Here is a 19,524-nt window from a genome sequence, read left to right as displayed (position 1 = left end):
ACAATTTGTGGCGTTCAGCATGACATGGAAAACGGTAGCGGAGCATTCGGGTCCGGACTACCAGACTCAGAAACAGTTTTTACCCCCGCACTATCAAACTATTAAACTCCCAGCCTCTCTCACTCTCTCCTCACCTCTCACCTATGATCTGAACCTCACAGTGCCTTCTTTCTTACCAAAACCCAAACACACATTGAAAATCTACCTCTACCATACATGTCAAAAGCTCACTCCCCATCATTTCTATCCCTTTATTTCATTCTTTTGATGCATGTTTTTGCACATAACCTGTTACATTTTTATTGTTTTGCACACTGCCTGTTGTTGTTTTTTGCACATCGGCTGTTGTCTCTGTCTTTCTTTTGTTATACAATTGTATTGTTGTTGTGTTTTTTTCTTTGTACTACTTATGTCCGAGAGCTAGCTAAATAGCCTTTCGTTATACCATATACCTGTGTATGAGTATAATGACAATAAACTTGAACTTGACATAGTCTTGCAGGCAGTATATTATTTTATCGTTTACTCGTATAAAAAAGCATGGTCTTCTCGTTCCTAATTCAGATTTTTAGTGCTTTCGAACGTTACTTCCAACCTGGACTGACAGCTCACCCGATCTGTTTGTGATCAGACCATGGAGTCGGGGGCTGTACCAAGCGCACGTTCCTTCCCAATGCTGAGACGATCATTCGGAAGATGGGTGCGAAGAGAGATAAGCTTTGTCGACTAAAAAATCAAGGCAGGATATGCAAGAATACTAATCACTGGCGACAGTTATGTTCTCTTACTATTGAGATCCCTACATTGCGAGTTCTTTTAAGACTTTGAAACTGAAGGAAAGCGGTGACAAATGCAACAGGCACGGGTGGGGCTTGAACCCACGCTCTTCAGTTTACGAGACCGACGCCTTACCTCTTGGCCACCGCGCCTTTGAATAAGCATGGGAATAAGGTTGTTCAAATTATTTTTTTCTGAATCAGGTTTACATCGCCAAATGTAAACTGGAGGCAGCAACAACAATAAAAGGGATACTTGTCCTTAAACTCGGACGTGATGTTCTGCAGACATGTGCACAATGTCCTGTTTTCTTGCAGTGTAGACATTTTGCTGTTCACGCTCCGCATTCATCTGCTTTGTGCATTGTTAGTCCGCACCTGTAACATGTAATGTCAGCCGTCCCCTGTTCTTCTATTTCTCTAGCATGACTGCGTCCTGCTGCTCGGGTTTTGTTTGTAAAGTTTGAGCGAGCGCCCCGTTCAGTGTCACTTTGTCACTGTGGTCAGAAAGCATTCTTGATTCTGCTTGAGCTGCTTCATGAATTCTAGCGACTGTAAGAGCTCTTTCCAAAGTCAGCCCTTCCTCCTGCAGCAATTTATAGTCTCTTATGTGCACATTTTTCCACAAGTTGATCTCTTAACATGTCAGTTTCCAATACTCCAAAGTCACAAGATTTAGCCAGTTCTCTTAGTGCAGTCACAAAAGCATCAACAGATTCGTCCTGAGACTAAGTTCTCTGCCTAAATTTATGCCGTTTCTCCGCGGTGTAAAGGAAGCGTCTAAAGCAGCTACAGTCTTTTTCTCCAGGGAGGTTGGCGAAAATCCGCTGCACGGGAGCCCCGATACAGTGCAGTAATGTAGCACGTCTCACGGCATCCTGAGCTTCTGTAGATCCACTGGCTATTTAAAAAAAATATGTACGACTCCATCCATATCTTGTATTCCGTATACAAATCCGGGGCTCCGAGGTTCAGTAGAAGCGGTGGAAAAAGCTGGGCATAAGCAAACCTTCTCGGCGTGGCTGCCATATCTTCCATGGCGCAAGCTAAACGAAAAGTCCGAAAATTCAGAAGTTCGTTTCTACCAGCAAGGGAACTAAAATCTGCAGTGTTCTGCTCGCTTTGAGTCCGTCAAGCACCCATCTCTCGTCGCCTTCAATGTTGTGTATCTTAATAAAGAGACGTTTTTATATTATTTTAACTATTTTATTAACTACACAGATCACGCCCTTACACCATATATTCCTGCCTTCTACTCTCTCGTTCTGTTGTCTGGCGATGTTTACTCACTATACTACATTTAGCATGACTTCTTGTTGCAGTTGAGCTCAAAGCTGGAGATGATCTCCATATTCTACCGCACTATCTAGTCCGAAACGTAGTACACAGTACATACTTTTTTAAGTGAAGTCAGGTTGTTAAAAAATTAAACCAGCGCCCTGTTACAGAAACGTACCCCCAGTCTCCCGCGCAAAAAGCGGGGGTACTCAGCACTATACTAAAGAGGAGCGCTTGTCTGCAGCTGAGCGTCAGCTCTGTTTACTGTCAGCAGTCATTTCCTCATTTCCAAAGACTTTTTCACCTGCTTTCAGCTTTTAAAGACAGTCATAAACGCTCAAGAAGTAATTCATGTCAGTTGGAAGTCTGTTTCTGTTGTCTCAGCTCTTGATAAAGAAAAGCCGTGCGTGGGAGACTCCCTCTCTGAAGAAGTTTGCTGTCACCCTGCGAGGGAGAAGAGCCATCAATCACCGAGGCAACCACTGAGACAGTTAACATTAAACACGTGAAATGCGAGATGTTGTGATTTTTTTCCCGCTTAAGGCTTCTATCGTTTCTACTCTAACGAGAAAGACCTCTTTATTAGAAGTGAGATTTTAACAAACGTCTCCAGGGTTAACTGCGACCTGAATGCAACGCCTAAGACCATAGCAGCGCTCAATAAAAATGATCAGAAACCGAAAGCGCTTCCTATCCGGATCAGTATATTCCGATACCACTGGTTCTACCGAAGAAATAAGAAAACCCGAACTCAAAGCACTGTGTTGCCATTACGGGTACTCTGTCTGCAGCTGCTTTAAGATCTACTCACACCGTGTTGCCATTAAGGCTACCTAGATAAAAAAAACTTATCGTCACCTTTTTGAACGTGATTATTAGACACCCGTTAAATCTCCACCGAGGTTTCTTGAGAGATCGTTCAGCGAGCGAGTAATAAAAAACTACGTCGCTTCCAACCTCTGCTGTCACTGTAAACTCGGACGTGATGTTCTGCAGATGTGCAGTGTGCCTTTCCTCTTGTCGTATTCAAGAGTACTCACTGTGTGAGCTCCTCACTGCGTGTTCTGTACTCTACTGTGATTTAATTTAGATGATTACGTGGAGTAGAGTGACAAGATCTACTTGAACATTTTCGGTTTGTGAAATGAAACACTAAATACACTACTGTAAATACAAGTAATGGACATTTAAAATAACCACAGTACAGCTAGAAGAGTGAAAGATAAGAGACTATTTAGAATGACATTCACAATAGACTTAAGAACAGCACAACCGCCCGAACAGGGACTTGAACCCTGGGCCCTCAGATTAAAAGTCTGATGCTCTACCGACTGAGCTATCCGGGCTCTGAAAGCAAGTCGACACTGTCGGGATCCTCGCAAGTTACGTGTCTCTTGTGCCGAAGAGCAGTCATACCTGACCCGTCTGGAATGACCACTGACAGACTTTATCCAGAAGCGACGGCACCACTCCCAGTAGAATGAGTGAGAAATACAGCATGACATGGGTAGTTAAGCGGCTCCCACAATCCATCTTTCCTCACATTACTAATTTTTTTCAATAGCATTTTGACCTTTTTTCACATTCAGATTTTTTTTCTCATTTAATAAAATCTTTTAATCAACAACATTAAAAAGAAAACAAATGGAATGTTTTTTGGAACAATGATTAAAAAAAAATATTTCAATGCCTTGGTTGTATACGTGTGCACACCCTTTATATAGGGAGTTGCAACAGTGCTGAAATTTAAAGAGCATTTCTGTAGAGAAAACAGCCTTGATGTTTAGCTTAGGGAGCCTGTCTTTTCGAAATTCTATTTCTTAACATCTTGCACAGCCTCCCGACAGACTAACAAATATTTTTTGGAGAAATTGGCTCACACACCGGAAGACACTAACGTTTATTTACGTGAGAGTATGTGAATAACACTTTAACCGAAAAAGTTTGTAATTGTGATTTTGTTAAAATTCAATAAATCGTCTATCAACAGTTAGAATTTATTAAGAAATTGTTTTATTTCATAAACTATAAGACAATTCAGAGAGTTTATAGGTCATATCCGTCGCTTATGTTCTTTTAACTCTAGAGTTCAGGATCCAAACCCAGCTGCGGACGATTGTGTTTCTTGAATCTCTTGTAATCATCAAAAGTCGATGTGTAGTCCTTCAGTACTTTCTCTAGTTGTGCCATGGATATTTTATACGATTAATACTTGTCATGCTCTTTTGCATTTTCATTAACAAACGGAAAAAGTTTAAAGTGTGTTTATGGCTGTGCTTCACATCTACACGAGAGCAGTACAGGACACGCAGTGAGGAGTTCGTGAAGCTTTCAGTTTAGTGCGGAGTTCAGAAGGAGGATTCGCTCGCTGAATAATCTCTCAGGAAATCCCGGGTGAGATTCAACAGGTGTTTTCTGCAACAGCCACGACAAGTGTGAAGCAATCTCTGGATTTCCTGAATTTGAACTAAATTATTAGTTCAAATAATTTAGGATTTAACAGAACTAAATGAGGTACATTTAGAACAGCAGCGCAACCCTGCAGCACGTCGAGTTTAATTGTGTAAACTGCATTTAATTGTGTAAACCTGGCTCTCTCTGAACACGAGCAAAGAGTTCTCACTCAACAGAAAACTGCGATGTGAGTACTGTAATATAAAGCACCTGGAGATGCCAGGGATTGAACCCGGGACCTCATACATGCAAAGCATGCGCTCTGCCACTGAGCTACATCCCCGATGTAAAAGGCTATGGAACAGACTTAGAAATGTGCAAATGCTCACTGATCACACCACTCACGAAAAATGCCTGCAGTTTCCCACTTTCGCGTTTCTTCTACTACAGAGTAAATTCATAGGAATGAAGAAATAAGGAAGGAAAAATAATCGCATCGAAGCTTAAAGAGACTGGGCACAAATTAATCTGTTATTTTTGTATCCAGTTACATGGGCGACGGTGGTTGATTCCCAGACGGGGGAGTGCTTTTTTTCTACCTCCTTACTCGACTGTCTTTCAGTTCTATTTTATTTGAAAGCTATTTGCATCTTTTAAGTGCTCTTGATTAAACTATGCATAGAAAAACAGCAGTACTGATGATTTAACGTAAAAGGGTGAAACAACGCCCCAACCACAGGAATGGTAACAGGAAGGATCGTGTTCTTATTTAATATGTCCTTTTGAGATGTCTTGTCAATGCACACAGGCGGTAGAGTTGAATAATTTACTTTTACTTCTTTCTATACCAGGAAGAAAGGAGCAGACTATAACTTTAAGAGGCAAAAATGACACCTTGTCAAAGCTAATATTATTAAAATGACATCACAACAAAAGAGTGGAGCCTTGAGTGAATAAAGCCTTGAGTGGAGCCTTGAGCTTTCATTGGACGTATGTGTCTCCATAACTTTGTAGGTGAGAGAGAGGATTGTGATAATTTGCAGGTGCTTCTCGGAAGTGCGTTGGTGGTACAGGCGCCTTCCAAATAATTGAGTCGGGTTTGAATCCCAGCCAGTACAAACCCAAATCTTTTCAAGATAATTTGTGGTCCGCTAACACATCTTTTGAAACACTACAACAGGTAACACCCCGTGTGAAACATCATGAGCATCTGTTAAACCTCTCTACCTGCCCGTTCCTAGCAGAGACATGCCGAGGGTCTAAAGGGACATTTTGAGCCGTAGAAACATTTTATCATTCCATACTTTCCTGTGCAGTCAGGCCAGTTCCACTTTAACTGCGCCCAACAACGGAGGTCGTTTTGAAAAATAAGAGAGTAAAGGCACACTGCACGTCTGCAGAACATCACGTCCGAGTTTAAGGACAGCAACATCAGAGATTGGAAGCTAGGGAGTTTCAGGTCTGTGTTTTTATTATAGGTTCAAAAAAATCTGAATACCTTTTCAAGAAGTATTTCAGAATCCCAGTCAAATCCAGTACGAATGCTGCATAGATCTGCATTGTACAATTAGTATAGTTTGTCCGTTGAATCAAACACGCCTTACGAAACATTTCTAAAACAGGAGAGATCGTTAGGGAATGCGTCTTCCTGTAAAAATAAAATGACTTCAAGGGCACTATAAGCAGAGGTGCTCTACAGAAGAACTATAGCCAGAGATGCCAAAGAGGTCGAGATTTCACCACGTGAGAGAAAGCATCTCAGAAATGAAGATGCGGTCGTTTCCACGCCTCATAAAACTACGTGGAGTAGAGTGACAAGATCTACTTGAACATTTTCGGTTTGTGAAATGAAACACTAAATGCACTACTGTAAATACAAGTAATGGACATTTAAAATAACCACAGTACAGCTAGAAGAGTGAAAGATGAAAGACTATTTAGAATGACTTTCACAACAGACTTAAGAACAGCACAACCGCCCGAACAGGGACTTGAACCCTGGGCCCTCAGATTAAAAGTCTGATGCTCTACCGACTGAGCTATCCGGGCTCTGAAAGAAGATCGACACTGTCGGGATCCTCGCAAGTCACCTGTCTCTTGTGCCGAAGAGCAGTCATACCTGACCCGTCTGGAATGACCACCGACAGACTTTATCCAGAAGCGACGGCACCACTCCCAGTAGAATGAGTGAGAAATACAGCATGACATGGGTAGTTAAGGGGCTCCCACAATCCATCTTTCCTCACATTACTGATTTTTTTTCACATTCAGATTTTTTTCACATTTAATAAAATCTTTTTATCAACAACATTAAAAAGAAAACAAATGGAACATTTTTTGGAACAATAATTAAAAAAATCTTTCAATGCCTTGGTTGTATACGTGTGCACACCCTTTATAAAGGGAGTTGCAACAGTGCTGAAATTTAAAGAGCATTTCTGTAGAGAAAACAGCATTTTTTCTGCCTTGATGTTATAGGGAGCCTGTCTTTTAGAAATTCTATTTCTTAACACCTTGCACAGCCTCCCGGCAGACTAACAAATATTTTTTTGGAGAAATTGGCTCACACACCGGAAGACACTAACGTTTATTTACGTTAGAGTATGTACAACTCAGGCTTTAACAAATGTTCATGATGTTTCACACGGGGTGTTACCTGTTGTAGTGTTTCAAAAGATGTGTTAGCGGACCACAAATTATCTTGAAAAGATTTGGGTTTGTACTGGCTGGGATTCAAACCCGACTCAATTATTTGGAAGGCGCCTGTACCACCAACGCACTTCCGAGAAGCACCTGCAAATTATCACAATCCTCTCTCTCACCTACAAAGTTATGGAGACACATACGTCCAATGAAAACTAATTTTATTCACTCAAGGCTCCACTCTTTTGTTGTGATGTCATTTTAATTGATATTAGCTTTGATAAGGTGTCGTTTTTGCCTCTTAAAGTTAAAGTCAGCTCCTTTGTTCCTGGTATAGAAATAACATGTTCCATCTTTGTTTAAAAACACCACTAAAAGTAAATTATTCAGCTCTAACGCCTGTGTGCATTGACAAGACATCTCAAAAGGACTTATCAAATAAGAACACGATCCTGCTTGTTACCATTCCTGTGGTTGGGGCGTTGTTTCACCCTTTTATGTTCTTCTACAATATTTGCAGACAGGGCTTTATCACTCGAGTTGTACAGAACAAGTGTGCATCGGTCCATGAAAATCATCAGTAGTGCTGTTTTTCTATGCATAGTTTAATCAAGAGCACTTAAAAGATGCAAAAAGCTTTCAAATAAAACAGAATTGAAAGACAGTCGAGTAAGGAGGTAGAAAAAAAGCACTCCCCCGTCTGGGAATTAACCACCGTCGCACGTGTGACTGGATACAAAAATAATAGATTAATTTGTGCCCAGTCTCTTGAAGCTTCAATGCGATTATTTTTCCTTCCTTATTTCTTCATTCCCATGAATTTATTCTGTAGTAGAGGAAACGCGAAAGTGGGAAACTGCAGGCATTCTTCGTGAGTGGTGGATTGTGATCAGTGAGCATCTGCACATCTCTAAGTCTGTTCCTTTACGTTTTTCATTGGGGATGTAGCTCAGTGGTAGAGCGCATGCTTTGCATGTATGAGGTCCTGGGTTCAATCCCTGGCATCTCCAGGTGCTTTATATTACAGTACTCACATTGCAATCTTCTGTTGAGTGAGAACTCTTTCCTTGTGTTCAGAGAGAGCCAGGTTTACACAACTAAATGCAGGCACACTCGACGTGCTGCAGAGTTGCGCTGCTGTTTTAAATGTACCTCATTTAGTTCTGTTAAATCCTAAATTATTTGAACTAACCCTAACCCTAATAATTCAAATTCAGGAAATCCAGAGATTGCTTCACACTTGCCGTGGCTGTTGCAGAAAACACCTCTTGAATCTTACCCGGGATTTCTTGAGAGATCATTCAGCGAGCGAATCCTCCTTCTGAACTCCGCACTGTCCTGTACTGCTCTCGTGTAGATGTGAAGCGCAGCCATAAACACACTTTGAACTTTTTCCGTTTGTTAATGAAAATGCAAAAGAGCATGACAAGTATTGATCGTATAAAATATCCATGGCACAACTCGAGAAAGTACTGAAGGACGACACATCGACCTTTGATGATTACAAGAGATTCAAGAAACACAATCGTCCGCACCTGGGTTTGGATCCTGAATGCTAGAGTTAAAAGAACATAACCGACGTTTATGACCTATAAACTCTCTAAATTGTCTTATAATTTATGAAATAAAACACTTTCTTAATAATTACTTACTAATGATAGACGATTTATTGAATTTTAACAAAATCATAATTATAAACTTTTTCGGTTAAACTGTTATTCACATATTCTAACGTAAATAAACGTTAGTGTCTTCCGGTGTGTGAGCCAATTTCTCAAAAAAAATATTTGTTAGTCTGCCGGGAGGCTGTGCAAGGTGTTATAAAATAGAATTTCTAAAAGACATTCTCCCTAAGCTTAAGGCAGAAAAAATGCCGTTTTCTCTACAGAAATGCTCTTTACATTTCAGCACTGTTGCAACTCCCTTAATAAACGCATACAACCAAGGCATTGAAAGTTTTTTTTTTAATTATTGTTCCAAAAAATGTTCCATTTGTTTTCTTTTTAATGTTGTTGATTAAAAGATTTTATTAAATGTGAAAAAAATCTGAATGTGAAAAAAGGTCAAAATGCTATTGAAAAAAATCAGTAATGTGAGGAAAGATGGATTGTGGGAGCCCCTTAAATACCCATGTCATGCTGTATTTCTCTCTCATTCTACTGGGAGTGGTGCCGTGGCTTCTGGATAAAGTCTGTCAGTGGTCATTCCAGACGGGTCAGGTATGACTGCTCTTCGGCACAAGAGACACGTGACTTGCGAGGATCCCGACAGTGTCGACTTTCTTTCAGAGCCCGGATAGCTCAGTCGGTAGAGCATCAGACTTTAAATCTGAGGGCCCAGGGTTCAAGTCCCTGTTCGGGCGGTTGTGCTGTTCTTAAGTCTATTGTGAATGTCATTCTAAATAGTCTCTTATCTTTCACTCTTCTAGCTGTACTGTGGTTATTTTAAATGTCCATTACTTGTATTTACAGTAGTGTATTTAGTTTTTCATTTCACAAACCGAAAATGTTCAAGTAGATCTTGTCACTCTACTCCACGTAATCATCTAAATTAAATCACAGTAGAGTACAGAACACGCAGTGAGGAGCGCACACAGTGAGTAATCTTGAATACGACAAGAGGAAAGGCACACTGCACATCTGCAGAACATCACGTCCGAGTTTACAGTGAGAGCAGAGGTTGGAAGCGACGTAGTTTTTTAATACTCTCTCGCTGAAAGATCTCTCAAGAAACCTCGGTGGAGATTTAACGGGTGTCTAATAATCACGTTCAAAAAGATGACGATAAGTTTTTTTTTTTAACTAGGTAGCCTTAATGGCAACACGGTGTGAGTAGATCTTAAAGCAGCTGCAGACAGAGTACCCGTAATGGCAACACACTGCTTTGAGTTCGGCTTTTCTTATTTCTTCTGCAGAACCAGTGGTATCGGAATATACTGATCCGCATAAGAAGCGCTTTCGGGTTCTGATCATTTTTATTGAGCGCTGCTCTAAGTACCACAGGCAAGATGGCTGGTGGTCTAAGGCGTTGCGTTCAGGTCGCAGTTAACCCTGGAGACGTTTGTTAAAATCTCACTTCTAATAAAGAGGTCTTTCTCGTTAGAGTAGAAACGATAGAAGCCTTAAGCGGGAAAAAAATCACAACATCTCGCATTTCACGTGTTTAATGTTAACTGTGTCAGTGGTTGCCTCAGTGATTGATGGCTCTTCTCCCTCGCAGGGTGACGGCAAACTTCTTCAGAGAGGGAGTCTCCCACGCACGGCTTTTCTTTATCAAGAGCTGAGACAACAGAAACAGACTTCCAACTGACATGAATTACTTCTTGAGCGTTTATGACCGTCTTTAAAAGCTGAGAGCAAGTGAAAAAGTCTTTAGAAATGAGGAAATGACTGCTGACAGTAAACAGAGCTGACGCTCAGCTCCAGACAAGTGCTCCTCGTTAGTATAGTGCTGAGTACCCCCGCTTGTTGCGCGGGAGACTGGGGTACGTTTCTGTGACAGGGCGCTGGTTTAATTTTTTAACAACCTGAGTTCACTTAAAAAGTGTGTACTGTGTACTACGTTTCGGACTAGTTACGGCGGTAGAATATGGAGATCATCTCCAGCTTTGAGCTCAACTGCAACAAGAAGTCATGCTAAATGTAGTATTGTAACGCTTACGGCCGACAAGCACTGTGTGTAAGAGCCAGCGTACCAGAGCGGGTGACGTCACCGCCCTTCCCTGTGATAGCAGGACTACAGCTACTGGGCTGTAGAGAGATCTCTCTTTAGCTCACGGGGCTAGGTCGCTGCAGAGAGACGCGGAAGTCCCGGGTTCGAGCCTCCAGTCGGGATGGGGCCGACCAGATGCGGCAAGGGCGCCTGCCTGAGCCCCCGTTGCGTTACAGTATAGTGAGTAGACATCGCTAGACAACAGAACGAGAGAGTAGAAGGTGGGAATATATGGTGTAAGGGCGTGATCTGTGTAGTTAACAAAATAGTTAAAATAATATAAAAACGTCTCTTTATTAAGATACACAACATTTATGGTGACGAGAGATGAGTGGTTGACGGACTCAAAGCGAGCAGAACACTGCAGATTTTAGTTCTCTTGCTGGTAGAAACGAACTTCTGAATTTTCGGACTTTTCGTTTAGCTTACGCCATGGAAGATATGGCAGCCACGCCGAGAAGGTTTGCTTAGGCCCAGCTTTTTCAACCGCTTCTACTGAACCTCGGAGCTCCGTATTTGAATAAGGAATACAAGATATGGATGGAGTCGTACAGATTATTTTAAATAGCCAGTGGATCTACAGAAGCTCAGGATGCCGTAAGACGGGCTACACTACTGCACTGTATCGGGGCTCCCGTGCAGCGGATTTTCGCCAACCTCCCTGGAGAAAAAGGTACATATGAACAGACTGTAGCTGCCTTAGACGCTTACTTTACACCGCGGAGAAAAGTGGTTTTGGAACGGCATAAATTTAGGCAGAGAACTTAGTCTCAGGATGAATCTGTTGTTGCTTTTGTGACTGCACTAAGAGAACTGGCTAAATCTTGTGACTTTGGAGTATTGGAAACTGACATGTTAAGATATCAACTTGTGGAAAAATGTGCACATAAGAGACTATAAATTGCTGCAGGAGGAAGGGCTGACTTTAGAAAGAGCTCTTACAGTCGCTAGAATTCACGAATTCATGCTCAAGCAGAATCAAGAATGCTTTCTGACCACAGTGACAAAGTGACACTGAACGGGGCGTTCGCTCAAACTTTACAACCAAAAGCCCAACAGCAGGACGCAGTCATGCAAGAGATATAGAAGAACAGGGGACGGCTGACATTACATGTTACAGGTGCGGACTAACAATGCACAAAGCAGATGAATGCGGAGCGTGAACAGCAAGATGTCTACACTGTAAGAAAACAGGACATTATGCACACGTCTGCAGAACATCACGTCCGAGTTTAAGGACAGCAACATCAGAGATTGGAAGCTAGGGAGTTTCAGGTCTGTGTTTTTATTATAGGTTCAAGAAAGTCTGAATACCTTTGCAAGAAGTATTTCAGAATCCCACTCAAATCCAGTACGAATGCCGCATAAATCTGCATTGTACAATTAGTATACTGTTTGTCCTGAATCAAACACGCCTTATGAAGCATTTCTAAAACAGGAGAGATCGTTAGGGAATGCGTCTTCCTGTAAAAATAAAATGACTTCAAGGGCACTATAAGCAGAGGTGCTCTACAGAAGAACTATAGCCAGAGATGCCAAAGTTGCGGTCGTTTCCACGCTTTATAAAACAACTACGTCAAACAACAAAAGGTGAAGAGCTGCTGTTGAGAACAACGCGGCCAAGCGCTCTAAGGAGCTGGCTTAAACCTCCAGGCTCTTCAGGAGCATCTGTTGGAGTCACACTGCTACAGTGTATCGCCTTGTTAAGTATCCCTTTTATTGTTATTGCTGCCTCCAGGCGATGTAAACCAGATTCAGAAAAAAATAATTTGAACAACATTATTCCCATATTTACTTGAAGGCGTGGTGGACAAGTGGTAAGGTGTTGGTCTCGGAAACCGAAGATTGTGTGTTCAAGCCTCTCCCGTGCCTGTTTTATTTGTCTCCGCTTTCCTTTGGTTTCAAAGTCTTCAAAAACTCCATATGTAGGAGTCTCAATAGTAAGAGAGCATAACTGCAGCCAGTGATTAGTATTCTTGCATATCCTGCCTTGTTTTTTAGTCGACAAAGCTTGTCTCTCTTCACACCCATCTTCCGAATGATCGCCTCAGCATTGGAAAGGAACGTGCGCTTGGTACAGCCCCCCACTCCACGGTCTGATCACAAACAAATCGGGTGAGCTGTCAGTCCAGGTTGGAAGTAACGTTCGAAATCACTAAAAATCTGACTTAGGAACGAGAAGACCGTGTTTTTTTAAACAAGTAAACGATAAAATAATATACTGCCTGCAAGACTATGTCAAGTTCAAGTTCAAGTGTATTGTCATTATACTCATACACAGGTATATGGTATAACGAAAGGCTATTTAGCTAGCTCTCGGACATAAGTAGTACAAAGAAAAAAACACAACAACAATACAATTGTATAACAAAAGAAAGACAGAGACAACAACCAATGTGCAAAAAACAACAACAGGCAGTGTGCAAAACAACAAAAATGTAACAGGTTATGTGCAAAACCATGCATCAAAAGAATGAAATAAAGGGATAGAAATGATGGGGAGTGAGCTTTTGACATGTATGGTAGAGGTAGATTTTCAGTGTGTCTGGGTTTTTGGTAAGAAAGAAGGCACTGTGAGGCTCAGATCATAGGTGAGAGGTGAGGAGAGAGTGAGAAAGGCTGGGAGTTTAATAGTTTGATAGTGCGGGGGTAAAAACTGTTTCTGAGTCTGGTATTCCGGACCCGAATGCTCCGGTACCGTTTTCCATGTCATGCTAAACGCCACAAATTGTGTTCGTCCATTCGTATCAATCATCCTAAAGTTACGGAAAATTGCATGCGACTGGTGCAATCAGCACACATTTTTTCAGGATAGTCGAGCAGTTTAAAACAGCAAATTCACAGCTTCGTGTCTTATAAGCTTTGTGTTTCGCTCTCCAAATAGAGGCATGGGTTCAAATCCCACTCCCGACAATCAGGCGTTTTACCCTGTCTTTTTTACCTGCCTTTACACTGTTTCAGTCTTGTTGTGCTCGCTGACAATCACAGTACGAGGAAAACGGAGAAACTGCTTAGCAAAAACATAACGGACAGAAAAAAGCTTAGTAAACACGTGAATGTGATGAGCAGTAGTAAGGTATGCATTCAAATGTTTAAGGCTGATTTATAACAGCAGCAGAAGAAAGGTGCAGCCTTTGTGAGAATTCGCGGGTTTTTATGCTGCTTGGACTTCTTTCAAGCCTATGAAGTGACCCCCGTTTTATTTTCATTTTCAAACTTCAGAACCGAATAACAAAAAGGTTTCATGTGTGGCAGCATTCCATTGCAAATACCGTTTTCACGATGTATTCAGCGACGGGAATGAAATATTTTAGTGCTGGCTCAAATGCGAGGAATTTCAGAAAAACCTGGAAAAGCAACGCTTGCAGTAAATGACAAATGTAAAGCGTGTAGTCAGCATGAACAGAACAACGCAATGCTCTGTAAAAACGATCTGAAGCCGCAATTACTCTTTTATCTCAGGCAGTTCATTCCGATACGATGTTTCCGCAGAATAAATGAAATGCCGAACTCCAAACATGTTGTTGTCATTATTGTTACTCCTGCTGCTGTAGTTTTCCCAGTGGGCAAAAGACGTACAGATGCAGCCATTCAAAGTGTGCGGTACAGACACGTACCGCAGGTAATTGGCTGCGGTATCGCGTATCATGACGCAATATGACGCGGTCCGTGATTGGTTGACCGACAGGGCACTCGTGTTCCGTTGGTCTGTTGTAGAAAGACTTACTGTAAACGTCTTTACTGTGCCCGTTGTAGATATTGAATTTTACCACTGAAGGGAAATCTTAGTAGCTGAGCATAGAATAGGAGCATACTGTAACGCGTGTGAAGGCCATAAACGATATTAATTTTAGAACATAAACATACAGTATATAGCTGGTCTTGGTACTTTAAAGAAAAAAATACACACCAGTATTCCATTTCTCCCTAAACATTCTAAGCATCTAAGTCTTTAACTAACGTGATACCGGAGTCAACAAGCATACTTTTAGAATTTGATTAATAGGGAATATAATATGGAATCGCGTATCTAAAGAATTTAATAACGGTATAATTATATTCGTGTACTGCGACAGGGCTGTGTAGGGCTGTTTCGCCTCCCTGTTCATGCAATTTGTCTTGTAGCATACTGGTCTAGGTGCGTAACTAACAATGCACAGGTTGTGTGTTTGAATCTAGCTGGTGCTGGACTTTTCTTTTAACAAACATTTCTTCGAAAAAATAGAATAGCGATATTATGGACAATCAATTGACTTTTATATTTCAAAATATTGCAACATGATCGATTCTAAGTCATTTTTGATAACTATGAATAGTCACCTTCTTCCCTTTAAAAGCTAGCAAGACAGGTTTCGATTCACATTAGCTGGTGAGCCTTGTTAAAAAAACTAATGATAATATAACATGCCACTGTTTGTTCATGAACAAAGTTATACTGAGATTTCCTTAGATACGCGATTAAAAAATAAATAAAAATTTGAATCTCCTGCGGAACACATTCCATAAGAATCAGCGGTTTTACAGTATATATCGCCTTTAAAGGTGGCTTCTCAAAATGCTTTACGGGATAAAAACAACCAGAACAGCAGCAACAACAATATTGTATTTCATTGCACTTTGAAAACCAAGTAATAACTTAACTATACAGTACGTGCAAACATTTCGTATGTTGCTGTCGTGAATGCCTGTGTACATCACGCAAAGTACATCCTGAAATGCCTCCCCCTGTTCAATCCATTGGAGCACTTGCTTGAGTCTTTCCTCTTTGTTTTTTAGCCTTATCATGGGGCATGTGTTGGTTTTTCTGTATCTCCATCCAAGCCTGCTGCGTACTCTTCTTATCGATGTCGGGCTAATGTTCGCACCGAGGTCAGCCCATAGCCGTCTTTGGACTTGCATCGCCGGCAGCTCATCATTTTCATCAGTCAGCTTGTCGATAGCTCGCACAATAGGACTTGAAAAAAAAGAGATCAACAGTTAGTTTTAAAAATAATGTGCGTAGTTGTATTTACATGCAAGAAAGGTATTTTTAGAAAGTTATTTACCTTTGAATCGTCCTCAGTTTAGATTCTCTTTGCCTCCTCTCCGCTTTATGATGTCGTCTCACTGTGCTTTCACAAACGAAGATGTCCATCGAAGCCAAATGCTGTACAATGTCCCGTGTTGACTTCCCGTTTCTTTTCATCTTCATTATTTGGTGTGAGAGAGTCTTCGTGATTTTGGCCATTGTCCGTCTCCTTACCAAAGCGATACAGTAGTGCAGCTTGAATTCTGTACCTATATACTGTATGGTATGGTACAGATAAAACTTACACCATACCGATGAGCTTATACCGGGGAAAGACTCCTATTTTATTTAAAACACAATACGCCAGGAAATGTGTGATCAGATTTTCCCCGGTTCAGAAAAAAAAGATCTAAAGTATACTAGTTTGTCACTAGTATACTTTTAATACAGTCTTTGCTGTGCTCTTGAGGATCCTTGTGATATTTCGAGCTCTGGTTGGATGATAAGTGTCGCAGTTTAAATAATTTTTGTAGTTGGAAATTATGAAACGCTCTGTTAAAAGCAAGGGAGTTTTTGTGTCCTTTACAGTAAAAGAAAATGCCTGACAGAGTAGGGCTTGGACAGATTCCAAGTGCATTTTTGCAATTTACATTGCATTGTGCTGCTGTAATACAGTTTAAAATAATTAAAAGTCTAAACAGTATCAGCTTTATTTATGGGTTGCAATTTAAAAAAAAGTCAAAAACCGCACTCAAAATGCAATTTAGAGCTTTCTGGCAAGAGGAGACACCCCAATTAATAATGTAATATGCCCCTGTTTGTGCATGAATAAGGTTATACTGCTATTTCCTCAGATACGCGATTACAAAAATTTAAAAAAAAAATTGAATCCCCGGCGGAACCGGGCATCCATAAGAATCAAGTAATAGGTTTATTCCACGCTGAAAAAAGAAAGAAAACACATTCCATAAGAATTGGCGCTTTTATATATCACCTTTAAAAGGTGGCTTCTCAAAACGCTTTACAGGATAAAAACAACAATAACATTGTATTTCATTGCACTTTGACAGATCGTCCTTAAATCAAAACAGTAACCCTACACCATTTTATTTTTTCAAAGAAATGTTTGTTAAAAAAAAAAGTCATGGTTGTAGCTGGATTCAAACACCCTACATGAGATGTACAAGTCAGTAACCTAGCCCACAGCACCACTGGCAAGGTCGCATGAGGTGTGTTGAAAAAGCCCTAGAGAAACAGTATCAGCAGACATTGTACAGCGTGTACTATTCTTGTGTTGCGGTACATGAATATAATTATATCATTATTAATTTCTTTAAATACGCTTTTCAATATTATATTCCCTTTTAATCAAATATATACTGTATGTTTATGTTCCAAAATTAATATCGTTTATGGCCTTCACACGCGTTGCAGTATGCTCCTATTCTTTTTATGCTCAGCTACCAAGATTTCCCTTCAGTGGTAAAATTCCATATAAATATTCAATACTTAAACGGGCACAGTTAAGACATTAAATATACATATACATACTGTATACAGTACAGTTTGCATACAGTAATATGTTTATGTTCCTAAATCAATCTCTTTTATGAGCATGTGATGCGAAAGGCATGGTGAATCGGAAATTCTCAAAGATTTGACTTTGCATGATTGGAAACAAATGAGTGATTGCGAAACGCTGTGGTGTTACTTTTACAAAGACGGTCAACGAAAAAAAGAATGTGGACCAGGGCAATACTTTGAGTTTACAGCTTGTCCAAGGTCATTCATGATTAATACTATTAGTAATATCTTCGTTAAAGACTTTGATGTCGACAACTCAAACATGAGAGGTTGTGCTTTATTAGCTCCACCTTGTGGAAATTCCGGATACTATTATTTTACTTAAGGTACCACGTGGTATTATGAGGTACTATACGAGAATTTATGGTAACTCGTGGTAGGCTGCGTCAAGCACACCGCAAAATAATGAGGTATCGCCTGCTCGTTTTGAATGGCTGCATCTATATACAGTAAATTTTATAATCACATAAATCAGCAAATTTCTTCAGATCTTCATCTGTAATTATTTATACTCTTTCCTAAATTTAAGATGGTTTTCTCCACCCTATTAAAATTGTTCACATCCAACATCCACATTCAATTAGACAGAATGTAATTGATCATTTAGAGCAGAATGTTTTCCTGAAGTTCAATGTAGATCAGTTTTGTGTGACAGTAATGACCACTAGAGGACAGTTTTTGGACGGTGAATTCCCTCCCTACCTTTCTTCAGCTTGCTGTTCTGGATCAGCTGCCCCGCTAACAGGGCAAGCACTACAAAGAGCAGAGCCCCCAGCAGCAGGAGGACCAGGGGTGAGATGGACAAGCCTGTCTGGGGTGTTGTCCTGGTGCTGCCTGAGCAAGGAGACAGATCAGAAAATGAACTTGTGTCTTAATCTTGTGTTCATCTGTACAGAGACTAGAAACTGGGGATTTTACCCGTCTTCAAGGAAGAAGTGCTGGTTGAAGTAGGAAGAGCAGTAATACAAGATAAAATGATTTTGATGAGGAGATTCACAGCAGTTCTTCTGTATTTCTTGACAAAAATGAAACAGAGAGGCCATGGTTTATAGACAGCAGTACTCCTGAGAATCAGCAGCAGCATTTAGACGAATGGAAGCGTCTCGTATTCCCTTCTGTCAACTGCATTACCCGTCATCATTGGATGGTTTTGAGATCCCAAACCTGAAGAAAAAGGAAAAGGGATGGTTGAGATTCAGAAAGCACAAAAGAGGTCATAGCCAAGACAAATACACACTACATTAATATAGAGCATTTAATAGCCAGGGCTCACACTAATTGTTTATCTAATAGGCAGAATATGTGTTGGCTTCTTCATTATTATTTACATCTGTATTCCTGTAGTGAGAGCAGCCCTGAACACCCTGAGACCTCCAGCTGCTCCCACTCACCTGTACAGGTGACCACAGCATCCTCCTTGTGCCAACAGTCACTCTGTCCCAGGGGAGCATGCCAGCAGTTCCGCACGTGAAGCTCACTACCCCTGCAGTTCACCTCAGCCAGACAGATGGTGCTGTTTCATCTTCCAAATGAGGAGTTTCCCCACTGCATTTAGCTGAAGAGAAGACATCTGTGCCTTGGAGTCTCAAATCCTGTTCCACAGCCTCAGGCCAGGAAACATGTTCAAGTGAGTTTACAGGATGTGGCCATAAGTTGATAAAGTAAATCAGTTCTTAAATTGTTTCACAGGTATGCGCCACATAAGATAGGGGCTACATACACTTTAAAAAAAAATAATAACCAATCGCGTCAGTGCACTGAACCAGAGAGTAGCCTAGCTGTATTCTGCATTGATGTTTAATAGATGTTTCAAGCCAGGAAGGAAGAAAATAGACTGGAGCATAAAGTGGTAGCAGAGTGGTGGCTCTGTGACTAAGGATCTGTCCCCGTGACTGGAAGGTTGCCAGTTCAGATCCCACAGCTGGCAGAGGAATCCTACTCTGTTGGGCCCCTGAGCACGACCCTTAACCCTAACTGCTCCAAGGGTGCTATACAATGGCAGACCCTGTGCTCTGACCCCAAGGTTTGCTCCCCGTCTGTCTTCACAGAGAAAAGCTGCGGTATGTGAAAAGATGAATTCCTAATGCAAGAAATTGTATAGGGCTAATAAAGAAACATTAAAATTAAGTG

General features: G+C 41.0%; 5 non-coding genes across 5 annotated transcripts; 1 reads left to right on the top strand and 4 right to left on the bottom strand.

Annotated features, from left to right (window-relative positions):
* Nucleotides 1–857: 857 nt before the first annotated feature.
* On the bottom strand, nucleotides 858–929 carry trnat-cgu (transfer RNA threonine (anticodon CGU)). Its single transcript has one exon. It is a non-coding gene; the product is annotated as a tRNA-Thr (tRNA).
* A 2,398-nt stretch (nucleotides 930–3,327) lies between these two features.
* Nucleotides 3,328–3,400, bottom strand: trnak-uuu (transfer RNA lysine (anticodon UUU)). The gene has a single exon. It is a non-coding gene; the product is annotated as a tRNA-Lys (tRNA).
* Nucleotides 3,401–4,719: 1,319 nt separating this feature from the next.
* Nucleotides 4,720–4,791, bottom strand: trnaa-ugc (transfer RNA alanine (anticodon UGC)). Its single transcript has one exon. It is a non-coding gene; the product is annotated as a tRNA-Ala (tRNA).
* Nucleotides 4,792–6,424: 1,633 nt separating this feature from the next.
* On the bottom strand, nucleotides 6,425–6,497 carry trnak-uuu (transfer RNA lysine (anticodon UUU)). The gene has a single exon. It is a non-coding gene; the product is annotated as a tRNA-Lys (tRNA).
* Nucleotides 6,498–8,029: 1,532 nt separating this feature from the next.
* On the top strand, nucleotides 8,030–8,101 carry trnaa-ugc (transfer RNA alanine (anticodon UGC)). The gene has a single exon. It is a non-coding gene; the product is annotated as a tRNA-Ala (tRNA).
* Nucleotides 8,102–19,524: the final 11,423 nt, after the last annotated feature.

This window comes from Lepisosteus platostomus, chromosome 5 (genome assembly GCF_059453375.1).
Source record: "Lepisosteus platostomus isolate fLepPlt1 chromosome 5, fLepPlt1.hap1, whole genome shotgun sequence".
Taxonomy (NCBI): Eukaryota; Metazoa; Chordata; class Actinopteri; order Semionotiformes; family Lepisosteidae; genus Lepisosteus; species Lepisosteus platostomus.
Note: the sequence above shows the minus strand (reverse complement) of the source record. Positions and strands in the feature narration are given on the sequence as shown.